This window comes from Cryptomeria japonica, chromosome 4 (assembly GCF_030272615.1).
Source record: "Cryptomeria japonica chromosome 4, Sugi_1.0, whole genome shotgun sequence".
Taxonomy (NCBI): domain Eukaryota; kingdom Viridiplantae; phylum Streptophyta; class Pinopsida; order Cupressales; family Cupressaceae; genus Cryptomeria; species Cryptomeria japonica.
In genome coordinates, this window is record NC_081408.1 from 611,158,834 (window position 1) to 611,165,233 (window position 6,400).

Consider the following 6,400-nt stretch of genomic DNA (forward strand, 5'->3'; position numbering starts at 1 on the left):
ATGCATTGGATGAATAAAAGCATTATTTAATGAAGGATGCTAATGAGCTAGAACTGATTAAATGATTGGTATGATGTGCATGAAGTTTGTTAAGGATCTACGGCAAAGGAAAATCAAGAGGAAGATCTACATCACAAATTGAATAGTAATTACCTAGCACAAGTTCCAAGGAAGGAATGCAAGTTCCAACTTGAGGTAAAATGTTTTTCAGATCAAAGGATACATTGAACCTAGTCAGGTTTAAAGATCTGATGGCTATGATTGATCATGGGAAATGTGATCAAGGAGATTAAGCGATTGGCAAATTGTTTATAAATAAGGAATTGTTGATAAACAATGTATGCGGGCAAGTGTAAGCACAGGGATGCTACATAGTGATTACCGAGCACAAAAGCTTGAAGACCTGTTTGAATAATAGAGTTGGAAGCCCAGCAGAGGGACAAGGTAAGTCCTATGACTAGACAGTGTTGAGCAAATAAGAATCTGCTTTAACATTTTAGATGTGAAGTTGCAAATATATTTTATTACTGTCGTTTATTTTGTAAGTGATAGAAAATCTCTTAACTAAGTGGACTTAACAGTCTTATTTGTAAATCCTCTAGCAAGGTGACATTCTGATTGAGTGTTTGAAATCCTTTAACAAGGTCACATCTAACAAAGTGAAGATCCTAACAGATCTGAGGGAAATCCCTTAACTGGGTCACATCTAGCAATGTGTTTGTAATCTTTAATAGGATTTGCTTTTAACCGAGTATACTCTAGAAGAGTATATTTCTTAGTGGGTCCGAAATCCCATAGTGGTTTTTCCCTATTTAGGTTTCCACGTTAAATCTAGTGATATGACAATTATATGTTTATGAGTTAGCATGTTTTACAATTTTGGTTACATATATATGAAGTATAGGCTACCAAGGTTGAATCTATTGAATATATTGATTATTAAGTTTGTATGATTCACCCCCCCCCTCTCATCTTATTTACAATTAGTATCAAAGATTAACACTTCGCTCACAAATTGATAAGTGAAAAAGACTTGAAAATCCCTTTTAATTGAATTCTTCACCTACCATAATAAATGCTCCACCATTACGGCATAAACCCTAATTTTTCCTTTTACCATTTCCGGTCTTCTGTCGATTGACAGGTAAGACAAACCGGTTAAGGTCTTTTATCGATTTAAACCGAGGGTTCAAAATATTTCACCGATTCACTCCCCCTAAGCCTTTCTGTAGCTTAGTTTGTCGGTTTAGAGATTTCCACACTAGGTTCAGAAACCGGTTCTTCTTGTGACACTTCTTCTGGTTTCCTTTCCCAAGTTTTCTTCATATTTGCTTGAACAGTTTCAACATTAATCTTTCCTTCTGGAGTGACCGGTATATCATTTGATATGTTCTTTCTCATCCTGCAGATTCTAGCAGTGTGACCCGGTTTGTTGCAATGATAGCAAACCATTCCAGGTGCTCTCCATGGTCCATTATTCATGTTTCCATTCTTCCTTCTGTATGTTGCAGTAGTGTGACCTTTACCATGACAGATCATATAGGTTGCTCTCCAACCAGTTGCCGCTTGATAGCCACCACCACCTGACTGATGGTCATAGGCATTATACCGGTTTGGATTCCGGTTCTTAGAAGATTCAGGAAAAGCTCCTTGACTCCTTTGAGGATACCTTCCAGTGTTGTGTATAACAGACCTGCATTCAAATTCTCTATGCCCAAACTTGTTGCATGCATAACAGTTTCCATTGAATCTTTTGGATCTAGGCTTATTGTTTAAAAAATAAGGAAAATTGTTGTAAGCCTTATTTCTACATACATTGGCAGTATGTCCTTCCTTGAGAGAATTAAAGAAAATAGGTTTGAATTTTTTCTTACCTTTATCCTTTGGTTCTAGTTGCTTCTTTGATGCTCCATCTTTTGTTCCAGAGGTCTCACCTTCCTCATAACCAGAAAAACCAAGTCCAGTGGTATTCTTTACCGATTTTGTTGATTCAAGCTTTTGTTCTAGCTTAACAATACTCTTATTGAATTTGGCAAGTATTTCCTTTGACTCAGTGAGTTCCTTAGAAATAGTAGCATTGGATTCCTTCAAGGTTACATTCTCAGAAATAGACATGTTTAGTTCACCTTGCATTTCTTCTTTTTCCACTTTACTCTCTTGGAGATGAGTGGTAAGGGTGCTGATTTCTTGCTTCAGCTTGGAGATCTCATGATCTTTGTCTTTTACCAGATTTTTAGCTTTCCTCCAGTTCTCAAGCTCTTGACACATTCTAATGGTCAGTCCTTCTAGTTGCCTTCTCAGGTTGGCATTAGACTCATTCAGTTTTTCAACTTCTTCCACTAGGGCATCCATGTCCGCTTCATTAGAAGAACTGTTTTCAATAACCTCCATCAGTTTCTCAGCATGCTCTCTTCTTTTTGCCAGAGAGGCCTTATATTTAACTTTGAGTTCATCAAAGGCTTTCTCAGTCTAAGTGAGACAATGAGTAAGTTCCCTCACAATGTATTCCCCCATATCTCCTTTCAAGTGGTTAAACTTATAGAAAGGTTGGCTCTGATATCAATTGATGAATACTAAGAGGGGGGGTGAATTAGTATACCAATAAATACTGAACCCAAACACTTAAATAGTTTAACAGTCAACCGGTATAACAGGTTTACTAACAAACCGGTTAAAACAAATGCAAACCAAACAACAAATAAGGCATTCACCCACAGGAACACAATCACCATAACACAAGTATTTTGACGTGGAAACCCAAATGGGAAAAACCACGATGAGATGAAGCTCACAAGTAACTATATATAGAATAGTAATCAGACCGGTTAAGGTCATACAATGTTCTTCACCAAAACAGATCCTGATAGGAATCTAGATCTTTGTTAGGAGATAAGTCCTGTTAAAGACTACCTTGTGAGAGGATTTTAGATCCACAATTGTGAATCACCTTGTTAGAGGATTTACAAGGGCTTTACCAGACCTACTCAGTTAAGGGTTTCAGACTTGTTGAAGATGTGAGTAATTAGCAAGTGAGTGATCTAAATACTAGCACAGTATGCTTGGTTAGATCCTTGATAGCTCATTGTTAATGCATTTCAGGCATTACTTCAGTCTTCACTATCTCCACACTCTATTTCTTCACATAGACCTAATATTCTCTTCTATGATCGCACATGTAGAAACCTCATTAATCACCTTAAACCCTAACAACATATAAAACCCTAGACATGATGTCCTTATAAAGAAATCTGATTTCATGTTGGTCCAAAAGGATTACATTGCAAGTTCCTAGGTTCAGTGCATCTCGACACATTTGGTAACATGACACAGAATCACCGCCAAAGAGTCGGTGGATGATAACTCATCACAAAAATACTAGTTGGTAACTCATCATAGAGTAATAACGGTTCATACATTTAACCAATTACCGGTTTGTCAAAATGAAGATTGGGAAAATGATAACTGTCACTTTAGTTCCTTCGAACCACTTGAGATCCTTGAACAGCTTGAGGTTTTCATACCGCTTTGGGTCTTCATACTGCTTGAGATCGGTAAGACACTTTCTACAAAAACACTGATAGTCTAAAGACTATAATACGTAATACCAGTTGGAACAAATACCAGTTGGGCATAACTCATATATACAAAAAGTGATCTCAAAGAAAGTGTGTTACCATCAATGAAAATCACAACATCATCATCAAAAATGCCAACACTCCATTGCCAGTAGGCATCCATAGCCCTGATGGAGTTACTTGCATGCTCCCATAGTCAAGCTTTTATTGTCACACTTGTATGCATGATATTTCAACAATATATCATTTTTTTATTCTTTTGCCTTTAGAAGGATATTGGAATAGTATTTTTGTTTTCTTTTCTTCATATTCTTGTCTTGAATTGTAAGTAATGAAACCTACTTGGGTATGACAATTACAACAGCACTGAAGTAGAATGTATTGATTTTCACTAGCCACATGACCAACTAGGTATCTAAAATGACTTAAAGTATTTGATTAATTTGTGAGATATAGCAATCAATGGATTTTGGGTAGCAAGGATCGATAGTGAAACCTCTACTCAACCATGGATAAAGCTCAATCACAAGGTGACATTGAAAATAAATGAGTAAAGACCTCCCAAAGACTTCATGAACAAGTATCTAGAAAATGAGACAACCTTTGTTCCTTTCAATGTAGATTGGTGAATGACTTAGACAATCATCATGTTTTTATTGATGCAACTATATGCGAAAGCAATACTGATATGCAACTATATGTTGTGCAATGATGATATGCAAGAAACTATGATGTACTCTGAAATGAAGATATGCAATGTAGTAAAGAAATGTGAAAATGCAGTACTGAAAAGTGAGATGAATCCACCCTTAGATGTAATATCTTTTTAGGTGTATGTTGTTATTGAGTTGGTATGAAGTTTGTGTAGATAATTCATTGGTCTTTGTTTGAAGAGTTGGATGAACCTGTCTTTTTCAATAGGATATTCAGCTAGGAGTCTTTCATATACAATTTCTTCTATAGCCTCCTTATTTTCAAACCAATCCAATTATGGTAGACCTTCTTGCCCCTAGTCTATCAAGCGTGGGTGTATGAGGCATATAGATTCTAGTTCCGAAGTTATGACATGAATGGGTGTTATGTTTGTTTTTATTGATACACTTGAAGAGGATGATGAAACCAACCAGGTGTTGATCTTACTAGCTAGTATTATGCTTGTTTCCGTCACTACATTGGCATTTTATAATGGCGCACATACAATTATTGACAAGTTGCTATGTGTAGTATGATTTTGATTGGTGATTTCATTGATGGGGGGTTCATGAAAAACTTCTGTAGAGGCATTGGGATCATGAGAGAATCTTGTGAGAGAAATGGTAGATTCATTTGAGAGGGACGCTTGTGAGAGAAATGGAAATGAAGGGATGGAGGGATATTGATCAGGATCTGGAGAAATAATGGAATCTTGTTTAGGACATGAAGGTGAAGGTTTTATTTGATCTTGACGTGGAAAGAGATTATTAGGAAGGATGGAAGGTATGTCTTGATCTTGCTTGAGAGGTGGATGTTGGATGGAACTTGAAAGAACATCTTTATCCTGAGAAACAAGGGTGTTATTATGAGTGGAATAGAAAAGAATGAGAGGATCATCATAAGATTCTTGATAGATGGAGTCTTCATAAAAAATGGGTAGGATGAAAGGGTTTGTTCTTGATCCTGATTTATTTCATGACTAATTTCTTTTGATTTTGGATTGTCCTTTTGACATGGAGAAGGAGTTTGCATGGGAGTTTTTTGGAAGGTTCCAACACTTTGGCATGATGAGGAAGGATTTCGAATGAGATCCTCTGAATCATCACTTGAATTAGATTGGATTTGTGCTATGAATACCCCTTGGGAGATTGTGTTATTGGATAGAGATGGCATGGATTGGTCTTGTGTGACTTCAGGGGATGATGAAATGTTGGATAGATATGGCTAATTTGGACTTTGGTTGAAAGGGATTTGATTTTGGTTGAAAGGAGTATGATTTTGGGTGAAAGAGATTTGATTTTGGTTGAATGAATTTTGATTTGGACTTTGGTTAAAAAGGGGTTTGATTTTGGTTGAAAGAGGTTTGATTTTGGTCAAAAGAGGTTTAAATGTTGGATTGGTGTGAATTTTGATTTGGACTTTGATTGAATGGGGTTTGATTTTGGTTGAAAGGGGTTTGATTTTGATTGAAAGAGGTACTTTGAATGTCAGGTTCATATGATTGGTATGATTGATATGTTGGGTTGAAAGAAGGTTGAATGTTGGGTTGATGTGATTGTTATGTTTGATATGTCAGGTTGGAAGAAGGTTGACATGACTCTAATGTTGGTTGAACTGAGGTAGGAATGATTTTGTTGAAGAATGAAGGTTGGTGTGTTTGAATGGTCTCACAAGAAGAAGAAGGTTGGCATGATAATGTTTCCCTCACAATTATCACTTCTCCCATCATTTTTTCTAACCAATCCCTATGGTTGTTAGGACTAGTCATGTCTCTCATTTGTTGTTGCAAAGTCTTGATTTGTTGAGCCAAAATTTATATGGATGGTGATGGAATAGGAATGGAAGGGATGAATTTTTCACCTTCCCTATGAAATGCATAACGCCAGTCCATGATGTTTGCTTGATTGGTTTGGACCTAGGATCACAACATGTAGGATGTTTTCTCCATTTCTAGAATGTTGCAATGTTTAATTGATTTGTTGATCTTGACAAGCTTGTTTGATGCAGGGTTTTGATCTTGTTGATATTGAAACTTGACTTTGTTGAGGGTTTTGATCTTGCTGATATTGAAACTTGACTTTGTTGAGGGATTTGATCTTGTTGATGTTGATGTTGATGTTGCAAAGACATAG